Here is a 15,354-nt window from a genome sequence, read left to right on the forward strand (position 1 = left end):
TATGAAGCAACCATTTATGGGACATGGCATGCTAGGCAATGTAGCACAGTGATCCTTTCGAGGTGAGAAATAAACAAGACCATCCCGATGATTGTCTAGGCTCGCTATCTTCAGAGAGTTTCCAGGCTACAGGTAGGGAGGGGATGCCAGGTGGAACAGGGCAGGTAGAATTTGCCTGAAAGAAGAGTAGAGAAAAAGTTGCACAGAACTCTGGAGATCCACAAAGAGAATCTCCCTCCATCCCTCAGCTGAGTACTCATCAGCCTGTACAGGTGAGGAATCCATGCGAAGCTGGGTAAAAGAGTAAACTGAAAAGGTTAAGGTGAAGAGTGCTCACCACTCACGCACGCTGGGAATAGTGTCTGCTCCCACAGCCCACACTGGAAACCCCATGCCTTGTGGGGCAGCGAACGGGGCGCATAGAAGAGTCTTGTCTCACTCGAGGGGAATAATTAGCTCTAGATTATTGCTTCTCAACTTCCTCAATTGACATTTGGGGCCAGATTGTTCTTTAATGTATAACAATTGCAAACCTCAATACGCCTTACAACAGAGCTCCACGATATGTGAAGCAAAAATTGATAGAACCACAAGGAGAAACTGACACACTCACAATTACAGTCAGAGATTTCCACCCCCCCCCTCAATAATTACTAGAACAAGTAGTCGGAAAATGAGCAAGGATATAGACGATCTGAACAACACTGTCGCTCCGCTCGACCTACTCACCATGACAGCACACTCTACCCAACAATAGCAAGAGTACACATTCTTTCAAGGAAACACGAAACTTTTATCAAGAAAGATCATCTTCTGGGCCATAAGTAACATTCAATGAGTTTTAAAGGATTTGAGTCATACCAAGTATGCTCTCTGACCACAAGAGAAATAAATTGGAAATCAATGCAGAGAGATAACTAGAAAATCCCTAAAACTCTGTGGGCTAAATAACACACCTCTACACAATCCATGGAGCAGAACAAAGGAAAATTAGGAAGCATTTTGAGTCGGATGAAAATACAAATACGACATCAAAATCGTTGGTTTTGGGGTAGTGATACTTACATGACTTTTATTATTAATCATAATAGCTCAACTTTATTGAGTGAATATTATTATGTGCCAGGCATATGTAAGTACTTTACATGTATTATCTCATTTAATCCCTAGAAAAGTTTCACATGAATAAGGTACTATTATTATTCTCATTTTGTACCTGACGAAATAGAGACTTGGAGAAACAAACAAAAATCATGGCAGTACTTAAGGGGAATTTAGAGCACTAAACACATAGTTTAGAATAGAAGCAAGGTTTCAAATCGCCTCTCTAGGCTTACGTCTATCACTGCCCTGATCTGTGTGTGTCTCCCCAACAAGGGTGTAAGCGCTCTGAGGACTGTGCACATACCTCGTCCATTCTTAGGAGTCCAAAGGCCTCCAGAAACATGACTTGACTTAACCAAAATTCCGCCATTATTGGTTTTCCTGTTCTAGGAGGTAGGGAATGCCCTCTACTCCATTCCATCTGGAACAAACAAAATTCTGGCCCCATAATGTAAACCAGATCCACCTCTGCAGAACTGGAGATGGGCCCATTCCCAAGCCCAGTCTGTGAGGGAAGACAGAACCGGCCAACCAGACACTTGAAAATCCAAGCTCTTTCCTACCATCGGGCTTTGCCCTTTCTAGTCCCTCTTGCCCCAGTTCTTCATGTGACCAGCCCCTTCTCATCCTTTTGGTGTCAGCTCAGATAACCCCTGGGAGGCCTTCTGAGATATAATGTGCACCTGAGGCTCCAGTAAGCCCGTTACCTGTGACCCAGATTTCATCTGGATGACTACCCCTCCCCCAGTGGACAGCCCTGGTGAAGCTGTCACTCAAGGTGCCCTGCCTTCCTCAGCCCAAGAGTGAACACCTCTGTCTCTGGACTGTGACTCCTGGGCAGAATGTCACAAAAACAGAACACGGTCTAGAGACATTTCTCCCAAAGGCCACCCTCTGAAGAGACCATCTGTGGGTGCCTGCCTCCGCTCATCCTTTTTCACTTTTATTCTTTCCTTTGGTCCCTTATGAACTCCCCTTATCCTTTCAGAAACTTCCTTTCGTTGAGTCAGTTTCTACTGCTCGAGGGCAAGAACTCTGATACTCATTTCCTACCCTCAGTCACTATTTACTCCATCCATAGCATTTTTCAAAACCCAAAATAATTTTAATTTTGTTGACGTTTATCATCCACCGCTGCCACTAGAATGTAAGCCCCATGTGAACAGGGACCTTCCCTGCCTCGCTCCCCGCTGTCCCCCAGCACCCAGCCCCAGGCTGGCATGCCGCCACAGGGGCTCCAGAGGGAGGCAGGACCACACTGTGGCCTGGGTCGCGCTGTGAGGTCTGCTTTACTGGAGCGCTGGGCTGTGGGAAAGAGCAGGAAGGAGAGGGCAGTGAGAGCCCATGAAGGAGCCTCCACTTTTCCCGGGAGAGCAAATCCAGCTTCGGCATTCCCAGCAACAGATTCCAAGACCCGATCTCTCCTCTGCTCCCCCTTTGATCTCTACCAATCCTTTGTAAATCTCAAGCAGTGTCTTGTAAATCTTTAATTACAAGAAAATTGCAACCCAACCAGCGAATACATGAACAGTGTTGATAAATATTTAAAATTGCTACAGCAGCAGATCTGAAGGGATTAAGAAAAGATATATTGGAGTGACAGTTATTAAACACTACATCCCAGTAAATGTTACAGAGCAGATAAATAATGCAAACCCCTGACAGGCTCTCCCTTGCTGACAAGACAGGGGAGATCAGCGAGGGGATATGGAGTCAAGGCGGGGGCATGGGGGGGCAGGGAGTGAGTCCTCACTGCCTGTGGCTGGGGTGTCCGGGTGTGGACAGCTATGGACTTAGCTTGGAGGCTTGCCCTGCCTCACACTCCCTCAGCACCACTGTGTCCCCTGCTGGAAGGCAGGGGAGAGAAGTCTCTAGAATGGCTGTATTTGGGGAGCTCCAGCTGCTGAGCCCTCCTTCAGCGCTGTCCCTCGAGCAGCCACAGCCCGGACCCTTCCCAGGGCTCTGGAACTGGGCCATTTAAGCCATTACCACCATACAACCTTTCACAAGGGAATGGGCATCCTTCCTTCACTCAACTCTCCTCACTCACTGATGCACCGTTCACCTGTCCCCTCCCTCATGCCCTGATGGACTCATTCACTGATCCATACCTTCACTAGAGAGTGCATTCTTTCACACACTGATTCAATTACTTATGCTTGTACTGATTTACTTATTATTTGCTCACTCACTGGTCAAATGTTTATTGAGCACTTGTTATATAGCAGGGGAGATACAAAGCTGAGCGAGACCCAGCACTTGGCCTCAAGATCTGAGAGCCTCGGGGCGCCTGCATGGCTGAGTCGGTTGAGCATCCGACTTCAGCTCAGGTCACGATCTCACAGTCTGTGAGTTCGAGCCCCGCATTGGGTTCTGTGCTGACAGCTTGGAGCCTGGAGCCTGCTTCAGATTCTGTGTCTCCCTTTCTCTCTGCCCCTCCCCTGCTCATGCTCTGTCTCTCTCTGTCTCAACAATAAATAAAAACATTTAAAAAAATTAAAAAAACAAAATAAAGATCGAGAGCCTCGTCCGGGGCGGGCGGTGGGGACCAGAAAGATAAAAATATTACATAAAGGGACCCTCGGCACTTGGAGATTCCAGATTTGCAGTTTGACTCTTCGATAAGCAACCACAGGGGTCTGTGACTGTCAGAGATGCGTACTGTTGTTGAGACACAGATTTAACCACACCGAGGCTGGCATGTGGGAATGAGGAAGGCTGGAGAAGACAGGGAAGGCTTCCTGTAGGAGGTGATGTCGGGGCACCAAGTGTATGCCAGGCAATTTGTTTGTTGACTTGTAACAATTCCCCAACTCACCTTAAAGATGTAGGAAAACAGAGATCAGCTTTCCAAGGTCACAGTGGTAGTGGCAGAATAGAATCAGAACCAGAGACTGACTCCGAAATCAGTGTGATTTCTACTACACAAGACTGCTTCCCAGGGGGCCTGGCCTGGCCAGCCACCTATCTACAGTGAAGAAGAGAAGGAAAATCTCTCCCCTAAAAATAGTGAGACAGGGTTATCTTGTTTATTTATTTGAGATCTTGAGTCTACAATTCAGTAAGCCTAGACAACTGTATACAACCAGGTAACAAACACCTCAATTTAAGACATAGAACATTCCTATCACCCCATGAAGATTCCAGCAGAGGCCACCACTGTTCTAATTTGTCATAAATGTCATCAGTTCTGGGGCATCACGCAAATGGACCTAAGGGTATAAACGGTTTCTTCCTCTTTTAAAAAAACATTAAAAAAAATTTTTTTAATGTTTAATTATTTTTGAGAGAGAGGCAGACAGAGCACAAGCAGGGGAGGGGCAGGGAGAGAGGGAGATACAGAATCTGAAACGGGCTTCAGGCTCTGAGCCGTCAGCACAGAACCTGACAAACTGTGAAATCATGACCTGAGCTGAAGTCGGACGCTTAAATGACTGGGCCACCCAGGCACCAGCCCCCCCGCTAAAATTTTTTTAAGTAATCTCTACCCCCAGTGTGAGACTGGAACTCACAACCCTGAGATCAAGAGTCACATGCTCTCCTGACTGAGCTAGGCCGGGGCCTCTGTTTCTTCCTCTTACCATAACAAGAGAAGGTTTTAAAAGGGGACTTTTGTGGGGTGCCTGGCTGGCTCAGTCGGTAGAGTGTGCAACTCTTGATATCAGGGTTATGAGTTCCAGTGCCACGATGAGGGTGGAGATTACTTAAAGATAAAATAAGAAATAAAAGGGGATTTTTGTAAGAAGTTAAAGGCAATCCTCAGGAATGTCCAACACAATGACATGACATATCCCCAAGTTTTAACTGAACCGTAGAAAAGGCAAGCCTGGATGGCACTGCCCAGGCCTCCCAAATCCCTAGTTCCATTTGCTTGCCCCAACCCTCTAGGGGGTGGGTGATAACCACAGAAGCTCAGGGGCCCCAACTTCTGGGTCTGAGGAGCCTCTGACCCTTCTGGACCTGTCTCCTTACCTCCTCTCAAGGTGTGAGCACCAGGGGCATACTGAGCCTATGCTAGTCATCTACTCTCTTGCTGCCGTGGACCTCAGGAGTTACCCTAACCTCCTGAGTAAGGAAGACTCCTTTCTATCTGGCCTCTAGATTCCTTCCCAGCATTTGAGGCTGTCCTGTACTTTCCTGGCCACACCTTCCTCATGTCTCCAGGAGGCAGGAATCTAGGCTTGTTCGGGGAGCCCAACCGTCTCCTTTGAGGTCCTGGGCCGCCATCTTGGTTCTGGTTTTCTAGGAGCTGGGAACCTCTAGAGTGGACACAATCTCTGCAGGGCTTCTGCCTTCACACCGGATTCTCTGTGAGCCAGCACCTGCCCCATGCCTCTCGTCTCCCTCAAAGCTGGCTTCCCTTTCCGGAGCCCCACCACATCTCTGTTTGCCACGTAAAAAGTGCCTCTTTTCTCATTTAAAGAGCAAGGACAATGGAAATGGCTTGACTCACAGAATGAACAAGTTAGCTCGGGGAACCAGACTTGTCGGTTGAGGGTATGATATCCAGGTGTTCCCTGGGGAGGAGCAGAACATTCCCCAGGGCTGCTCAATTATATTTTCACTGTCTGGGAAAATTGCTTTTATACATGACAACTGGATAGCAAAATTTCCTGACACAGGGTGACTGGGGAAGGGAGGTGGATTCTGCACACAGTGGAGACCCCTGCCACAAATATCTGCCACAATGGAGACCCCTGACGGGACCAGAACTGGATCAGAAGCAGGAATGGGGGCGATGACCTCAGGGCCCCCTGGCTGATCCAGTGCCTTCCCCTAAAAAGGCTGTGGCTGAGCCAGAGCTGCTGGGAATGACTGACTGAATCTTTTTAATTGATGTCCTGAACATCTCAGCAGTAATTATCTGTGGCTCAGTACTAATGGGCCCTGTGGCATCCTTCCAACGCACCCCTCACAAAAGACTCAGGCTCTGTCTCACCAATTATCTGCCTTGTGCTGCTCATCTCAGAAGGAAGGAGGGGCTGGGGCAGGATGGTGTCCCTGTTCCAGAGTCTGTCCATCAGTCAGTCAACAACCTTAAAGAGCCCTTCAGAGGCAAATGCCTCTTTCATTCACTCTGATTCACTCTCTTGTACTATTTCCTAATTGTCTCTGTCTCTGTCTTTCTCCCTGACATCATCATTTATCCAACAAAGATGTAATGAACTTGAGAGGCAATCTAGTACAAGAAAGAATACCAGCTCTGGAGCCAGATTTTCTCGGTTTGAACCCCAGTTCTTCCACTTACTAACTCTGTATCTTGGACAAACTATACTTTGGATACCTTGTCTGTGAACTGGAAATAATCAAATACTCACTCATAAGCTAAATATGCAACCTGCTGGGGCGCCTGGGCGGCTCAGTCGGTTGGGCATCCGACCTGGACTCAGATCATGATCTCCCAGTCCATGGGTTCAAGCCCCGAGTCAGGCTCTGTGCTGACAGCTCAGAGCCTGGAGCCTGCTTCGGATTCTGTGTCTCCCTCTCTCTCTTCCCCTCCCCCCCTTCTCTCCCCCAACCCCTCAAAACTACACAAACATTAAAAAAAATTTTTAGGGGTGCCTGGGTAGCTCAGTTAAATGTCCAGCTTCAGCTGGGGTCATGATCTCACAGTTTGTGAGCTCAAGCCCAGCATTAGGTTCTGTGCTGACAGCTCAGAGCCTGGAGCCTGCTTCGGATTCTGTGTCTCCCTCTCTCTCTGCCCCTCTCCCGCTTGCTCGCTCGCTCTCTCTCTCTCTCTCTCTCTCTCAAAAATAAATAAACATTTTTAAAAATTTAGAAAAAAAATGCAACCAGCTTTGGAGGATTTCTGGCACCTAGTGCTGTAGATGTATTTGCTATTAAAATAATTATTGCTATGATTAAAACACAGTGCTAGACAGAGATAAACAGTGATCAACAAAGAAATTCCAAAAAAAGAAAAAAGAAAGAAATTCCACCCACCCTCATGGATCTTACACCTTCAGAGGAGGCCTGCATCTCACAATTGTGACAAGCGGGAGGAAGTAGAAGCCAGGGCCTAGGAGGGACATGATGGAGAGGGGCACCCCTGCGGACTAGGACCTCAGGGAAGGTGCCCGTAAGGAAGCTTAGGGGTTGAATTCCAAAGGCCGGGTGGCAAAGGCAGCAGAAAGTGAGGCCATCTCAGCAACTGAAAGGCTTGTGTTAATGAAGTTCGTGGAGAGCCTCAAAGTTCAGGGCAGGGAGGGCAAGAAATGAAGGACCCAGGGGAGCCAGCAGTCAGCAGACCACTGGTGTGGCCCACGTCATAGTACACACAGCACCAGAGGCACGGCTCTGAGAGAAATAATTAATAAGCTGGACTTCATTAACATTACAGACTTGTGCCGCGTGAAAGACACTGTAGAGCGGGTGAAAAGACAAGGCACAGACTGGGAAGAGATATCTGCAAAAGACACGTCTGGTAAAGGACGGCTGTCCAAAATACACAAAGAACTCGGGGCGCCAGGGTGGCTCAGTCGGTTAAGCATCTGACTCTTGATTTCAGCTCAGGTCATGATCTCACGGGTCGTGGGTCCGAGCCCTGCATCAGGCTCTATCTACTCTGACAGTGCAGAGCCTGCTTGGGATCCTCTTTCTTCCTCGCTCGCTGCCCCTCCCCCGCCTGTGTTCTCTCTCTCTCTCTCTCTCTCTCTCTCTCTCTCTCTGTCAAAAAATAAACTTCAAAAAAATAATAAAAAAATAAAACACACAAAGAACTCTTAACACTCAATAGTAAGAAGACAAACACCTGATGAAAAGATGGGCAGAAGATCTAAACGGACACCTCACCGAAAAAGATACGCAGACGGCAAGTAAGTATGGGAAAAGAGGCCCCACATCACAGGTCACCAGGGAAATGCTACCCACCTAGCAGAAACGGCCCAAATCCACAACAGTGACAACACCAGGTGCTGCTGGGAATGTCATCCGTTGCTGGGGGCGAGGGGGGGGATGCAAAAAAGTACAGCCACTTTGGAAGACAGCTTGGCGGTTTCTTACCAAAGTAAACATACTCTTATCATACGATCCAGCAATCTACCGAAAGGAGTCCAAAACTTAATGTTTGCACAAAAACCTGCACACGGATGTTTATAGCTGCTGTATTTACCACTGCCGAAACTTGGAAGCAAATAAGATGTCCTTCAGGAGGTGAATAAATACGTTGTAGTACATTCGGACGATGGAATATTATTTTGTGCTAAAAAAAAAAAAATGAGCTATCAAAGCATGACACGACATGAAGGAGGAACCTTAAATGCACGTTACTAAGTGAAAGAAGCGGATCTGAAAAGGCTGCATGCCGCACGGTTCCAGCTATATGACATTCTGGAAACGGCAAAATTAGGAGCTAGTTAAACGTGGTGGCCAGAGGGTAGGGAATAAAAGGGACAAAGAGGATTTTTAGGACAAAACTCCTCTGCGTGAGCCTATGATGGTGGACCCAGATCGTTACACACTTGTCCAAACCCACAGAAGGACAACACTGGGAGTGAACCCTCATGTCAACTATGGACTGTGGGTGATTAGGATGTGTCAGTGTGGGTTCATCAATTGTAGAAAATGTACCCCTCTGGGGGGGGATGGTGATAATGGGGGAGGCTGTGCATGTGTGGGGAAGGAATATATGGGAAATCTCTGTACTTACCGTTCAATTCTGCTGTGAACCTAAAATCGCTCTAAAAAAAATAAACCGTATTAAAAAAAGAAAAAAAGGAAAGAAAGAAAAAGTCAACCAAGGCAGCATCGGTGGGGAGGGAGAGGGAGAGGGACACAGGCTGCATGTGAGGATGAACTGGGGGTGAGAGAGAGAGGAGGGATGAAGGTGATTCCCTGTTGGGCCCCAGGCCCTGGGTAGGGTGAGGGGACTCACGGAGGGTCTGCTGGAGAAACCCGTCTGTATGCGGGATGGGATCGTTTGGGCCTTAGACACACTGGCTTTGGAAAGCCTGAAACAGCCAGGGGAGGGGGAGGTGTCCGGCAGGCATCTAAATTCATGGCTGTAAAGTTCAGAGATGGGGCAGAGCTCTGGGAAGCACCTGCATGTTTAAGCTGCTGGTTTAAGCCAGGAGATGGAGAGGCCTGCCCAGGACAACGTGAAGAGACCGAAAAGTAGGCCCAGTCTCTGCAAGGGTTATACATGCCTCCTCACATGCACCTCAGCCGCCAAAGTTGAGCCTTCTTACCAATCCCCATCGAAATGTAGGCAGCTGGCGCTCCCCCCTTTTGGGAGAAGGGGACCTGGTCAGAGACTTCAGGGCCCAAAGTCAGGTAGGGATGGGGAGCACCGGAGGCAGCCAGGGGTACAGGGAGGACAAACAGGAGAGGAAAGAGGTACAGGAGAGAAGGGAAAGGAGGGGTAAGGTGAGAAGGAAGGAGAGGCAAGGCCTGGGGGAAGCCAACACAGCAGGAATATTGCTGACTTTTTTTAATTTTTTAAAAACGTTCTGGAAACTAGCATTTACCTACAATGGGAAGGTTGCTTCTTATCAGATAGATGGAGGGTCCCTGGGTGGCTCAGTTGGTTGGGCTCCCAACGCTTGATTTCAGCTCAGGTCACGATCTCCTGGTTTGTGAGTTCAAGCCCCACATCAGCGCAGAGCCTGCTTGGCGTTCTGTCTCCCTCTCTCTCTGCCCCTCCCCAGCTTGCTCTCAATCTCTCTCTCAAAATACATAAAAATAAACTTTAAAAAATGTTTTTAATATATTTTTAATGTGTATTTATTTTTGAGAGAAAGACAGAGCTCAAGGAGACAGGGGGAGACACAGAATCCAAAGCAGGCTCCAGGCTCTGTCTGAGCTGTCAGCACAGAGCCCAGCACAGGGCTTGAACTCACAAAATGTGAGATCGTGATCTGAGCTGACGTCGGACACTTACCCGACTGAGTCACCCAGGCCCAGCCTCCCCGCTGCCAAATCTTAACAGATAAATGAACACAGGTGTGAGTGTAAGTGTAGGTACAAACACGGACAGCGATGGGGCAGACATGGGTGTGGACATGAGTGTAGGTACAGGTGGAGACGTGTGGATGCAGTACATATCTCTACATGGAAAAGAGAAATGGGACAAAGGGTTATAAATAGGCAAACCGCCCCTCTACCGCCCTAAGGAATTTGTTTGTATTTCCTTGTGCCATGCGTGGCCATGTGATTTCATCTCACTGTAATCTTAATGAAGCTGGAATTCTACATTCTGCCTCCCAACACAGACACGCGCACTTGAGAGGCAAGGCCCTCTGTCACGCCTGCCTTGGAAGATGAGGGAGGCCACTGATTTAGGCTCTCGCTCTTTAGAGTTGATGACCAGCTGAGGAAAGCAAAGCCGCGCCCCATCCGGTAAAGTCCTAGACCGCAGACAGCAGACTCCTTACTAGTCGTCTCCTCTTGGCCATCCCCTCCCCCCAGCCCTCCTCCTACCCCAACCCGGGCCCCGCTTTTGGCATTGTTCTTACACCTGCTGCGAGTGTCCAGATCCTTCTTCCTCTGAGGGCCCCGCTGCCCCTCTCTGGCTCTAGTCACTGACTCCTTGGCTCTGCGCCGCCACTCCTGCCCCAGCACTGAGATGCCTCCACCTTCTCTCAGTAGAGGCCCCTCTCCCACGTTTCCCTGGTCCGCGGTGGCTGGCAGGTTCTCACACAGCTAACAGTTCTTGTGCAATCCCTGCTATTCCCTTCCGACCTGAGGGGCTGGGACACCAGGGACCAGCCACTCTACAATGTACGACATAGGTGCTTTTCCACGCCATGTACGATCTGGTTGGTATCAGTTTCATGCATGCATTATATCCCACCTCCAAGATCTCCTCTACTAACCAATGCCTACAGTTGAAAATGTTGGGCAATTTCCCTTTTTTTTTTTAAAGGTGCTCTTTTTCTTTTTTTAAGGGAGGGTTTTCCCCCCTCCAAGTGTTCCCCTGGAGTACATTCCTCCCGAATCTTGGAGCAGTTGAGTCTTAGAACTGTCTGCTCTGCAGAGAGCCTGGGAAAACGGTGTTTCCCTGTGTCCTGCCTTCCTGACCCATCTCCCCAGAGTCCCAGGAGAAGCAATGGGGAGGAGCCCAATCCGAGGGGCGCACGGGTCACTATCACCGGATTTGCCACCTTGCTTTGCAGCACACCTTGGCTGCCCCCCGCCTCTGGTACCCCGCGAGTACCCTAAGTAAGGGCTGGGTTGTGTTCTCTTCATTTCTCCATGCTCAGCACTTGGCTCGGCACCTGGCACATTACAGTAGGAATACACAGAGCAAACACTGAGTGAGTCCTTGCATGTGCCAAGGACTTTACACGTATTAATAACCTAAGAGGTGAAAGCCTCTAGTGTGCCCATTTACAGATGCTGAGACATTACAGATGCCCAGGAGGTTAATCAACATGTCCATGGTCATGCAGGTAAGAGAGACCCAACTCACCTTCAGGCTCACGGACTTCTGACATATTCATATTGCAGCAGACCTCTGGATTCAGCTCCAGGTCTGGGAGGCCCGGCTTGGGGGAAATGCTTTTTCCTCCTCTGCCTCTGCTGAGCCACAGGAGGCCTCAAAGGAGGTAAAATAATGACCATAAATACCCGTTATTACAGTAAGACTCACGTGTGCCTGCATATACTTCTGAAACTACTTTATTACCAAATATCCTCTTGGGGGCTGTGAAGAAGGCGGGGCAGGCACCTTCCCATTTCTGAGAAAGAAACTGAGACCTTGAGAGAAGTGATTCATCCAAGGTCACAGCACGGGAAGCCGGGAATGGCATCTGTGAGACGAAAGGCTTTCAGGACAACAGGAAACGAGCTTGTCTTTACTATGTGTTTGGAGAACAACCTTCCCTTCTGCCACTTCCCAGTGGTCCCAGGCATCTGTGGCTGGAGAGGTCTCTGCTCAGGGGCTGCCCGTGCACCAATCTGCTCTCGTCTTGGAGGCAAAAGCCGGCTTTGTAGCACTTTGCACGGTGCAGGGATGGCACAGGGCTCCTCGACCTCGGTAGCTGCACGCTCCAAAGCCAGCTTTATGATGGAGGACCAGCCGTTCTTTTCCACATAAAACACCTTTATGGACTTGGAAGCGCCAGGCTCCCAAGTTGGCTTGCTCAGCTGGACCTGTTTGAGTAAGCGATGTCCGCCAGTCACAGAGAAATGGGCCCCTCCATCCGGAAAGGGCCCTAAACCAAAGCCTGGAAGTCTAGGCTGAGCTGGGAGGGGACACCAAGCAAGACAGATAGTCCCTGCCCTCTCAGGAGACGTGTGCACTTTGGATGTCTGTACAGTTATGCAGGTGCACACTTGATAAGCTGCCACCAGATATGTGAGCACACAGGAGACTCCTAGGGGATCACCTGCCCAGTGGCCCCTTTTCTAGAAACTACACACCCATGTGGTCACAGCAAGAGTCCCAGGGATTCCTGCTCCCACTCCAGCCAGGCAAATGGACCAGAAGACTGCCTGAGCTGAGCCAGTCAGAGTTCTTCCTTGAATTAGGAACCAAGAGATCCCAGTGAGGTCTGGCTTTCTCATAAATAAGAGGGACGTACACATCAGAACTTAGTGGTGGCCATTTTCTTCCATATAGGCAAAAATACAGAGGAAGCTAGTCTAGAGCAAAAGAAAAGAATAAGTCAGGTCTGGGGGCATCTGGGTGGCTCAGTCAGTTAAGGATCCGACTCTTGATCTCGAGGTTCACGAGATCGAGGCCCACATCACGCTCTGTGCTGACAGCACGGGACCTGCTTGGGATTCTCTCTCTCCCTCTCTCTCTGCCCCTCCCCTGCTTGCATGTGCTCACACACTCTCTCTCAAAATAAATAAATAAAAGAAGAAGAAGAAGAAGAAGAAGAAGAAGAAGAAGAAGAAGAAGAAGGAGGAGGAGGAGGAGGAGGAGGAGGAGTCAGATCTGAAAAGAGAAGGCCCAGTGCATCTATGCCCTTGGGTTTCATGATACCCTCAGATTCTTCTACCCAAGTCCCGATTTTTGCTTAGAAGTGATTTCTGTTACTTGCAACCAACAAATAGTTACTGGGGTGTAATTCAGTTGTTCTCAGCCTGGGGTGGCTTTGTTCCCCAGGGGACATTTGGCAATATCTGGAAACATTTTTGGTTATCATAATTAGGGGTCCAGGAGTGCTACTGGCATGTAGTGGGTAGAGCTTGTGGGTGCTGTTACACATCCTGCAATGCTCAGGACAGCCCCCAACAACAAAGAATTATCCAGTCCACATGTCAGTAGGGCCGCAGTGAAGACACCCTGTATAACTGAAGCTACTATGTGTGTCTAAGGCGGGAACATCCTCAATATAAAAGTAGAGTCTATGTGTCACTTCTCCAGTTAGCAAATTTTATTTTATGTTAAATGATAATATTCAGTGGTGAGAATTCTTTTACTTTAATAGTGGGAGGAAAGCCTATTAGTACCACCTCTCTGAAGAATCATTTAACACTAGAAGGGGCCTTAAAACGTCCACTCTTAGGTCCAATCATTGGCTTTTAGAATGTATCCTTGGTAGAAAAATCTTCATTCCGAGATATACAAAGATTTATGCAGAAGGATGCTCATTGCAGCTTCATTTGTAATGGTGAGGAGCTGAAACAACTTGAATATCCGACCACTACATGTTGGTTACATAAATTATGATACATTCATATCACGGAACAATATATACAGCACTTAAAATTATGTTTGTGGAAGTTATTTAATAACACAGAGAAATGCTCATTTGGTCAGCTGAAAAAACAGGATACAGAAATTCTGAAATATATATAAGCCCAGAAAAAAGGCAGCAGGGAAATTTATCAAAACGTTGACCGTGGCCATCTCGAGGGAGTAGGCTCACAGCTAGTTTCTGTTACCCAGTTTTTGAAACTATTCTCTAACTCTTCTATAATGAACGTGTATTACTTTTATAATCAGGGAAAAAATGAACACTCAAAAGGAATCCTAGAAGCAGAATTGAAGACAGTATAGATTTATTCATTCATCCAAAAATAAATACAGTAGTCCCCTGCCCCTCGTCCACGGGAAGTATGTTCCAGGACCCCCAGGCGATGCCTGAAACCTCAGAGAGTACCGAGCCCTATCCATCCTGTTTTTTCCTATAGATACATGCCTTGATAAAGTAATTTATAAGTTAGGCACAGTGAGAGATTAATAATAACTGAGCAAAATCGAGCAATGATAATATACTGTAATAAGTTTTGTGAATGTGGTTTCTCTCTCTCAAAATCTCTTACTGAACTGTACTCATCTTTCTTGTGATGATTTGACATGGTCTATGTGATGAGATGAAGTGAGGTGAATGACGTAGGCACTGTGACGTAGCGTTAGGCTGCTACTGACCTGATGACAGGTCGGAAGGAGGATCATCTACTTCGACTGCAGTTGACCACAAGTAACCACAGAAAGTGAGACCACGGGTAAGGGGGGTACTGCTGTGTGGACATTAAGGGTCTACCAAGTACCAGACATCATGGACAAAAGACAAGGCCCCTGCCCTCATAGGGTTTCCAGTTGAGAAGGGGAAGCACTTTGGAATTTCCAACCACTTTCAAATTTATAATCCCAGAAATCGTTTGAAAAGCTGTTACTGTGAATAAATAGCTACCATTTGTTGAAGCTTATTGTTTAAATACTAATGTAATTTAAAATCTGGATCACATGATCTCTGCACAACACCTCAAAGAAATATGGTGAAGTCTCGGTCAAGGTTGTATGGCTGTGGGCAGTGGCCAGGATCCAAACCAGACTACTCTGAGAACCAATTACCTATCTACTCTGGTCCCTGCCTCAGTGGCTGAGGATCTGTGAGCATGAGGAGTAGATAGCATAGGTTCATTCCAGAACCATGTGAGGTGACAAATGGGGGTCACCGGGGAAGACTTTAGGGTTCACAGAGCCAGATGGTAGAAAGGAGCACGCAGGGGGCAAAGTAGGTCACAGACTGGGCAACCAACTAGAGGGCCAATGGCTAGTTGTAGCTTCAGGGAAGGTGGTGGGCTCAGGGGCCAAGGGCATTGTCACCATTGTGCTCTGAGCTCCTTCCAGGAAGGGAGAACGAGAGGCAATTAAGGAAGGAAGAGAAAGAAAAGTAAAAAACATTTCAGGAACCAGGATTCGAAAGAAGAGGACGTTGCTGCAGTCTGGCCAACTGCAGCTGTCGCTGCAAAGAACATTCCTTCCCGAGAAGTAAGTCACTAGAGAAGGTTCAAAAAAGGGAGAAGCAGGACAGAGGAGACTGTTCATGCTGCAGACCACAGCCCGGGGAACTT

The 15,354-nt window shown here is 48.1% G+C and overlaps 1 long non-coding RNA gene across 1 annotated transcript in view; it reads right to left on the reverse strand.

The window, feature by feature from the left end:
* Window positions 1-15,354, reverse strand: part of LOC124509986 (uncharacterized) — a 32,233-nt gene continuing 16,879 nt past the window's right edge. Inside the window, exon 3 of the long non-coding RNA XR_006961555.1 lies at window positions 1-175. This is a non-coding gene — a long non-coding RNA (uncharacterized LOC124509986). The remainder of the gene's footprint in view (window positions 176-15,354) is intronic.

Source organism: Lynx rufus, unplaced genomic scaffold, assembly GCF_022079265.1.
Source record: "Lynx rufus isolate CCGP_SWC_20201006 ecotype Redwood Valley unplaced genomic scaffold, mLynRuf1.p SCAF_15, whole genome shotgun sequence".
NCBI classification, from domain to species: domain Eukaryota; kingdom Metazoa; phylum Chordata; class Mammalia; order Carnivora; family Felidae; genus Lynx; species Lynx rufus.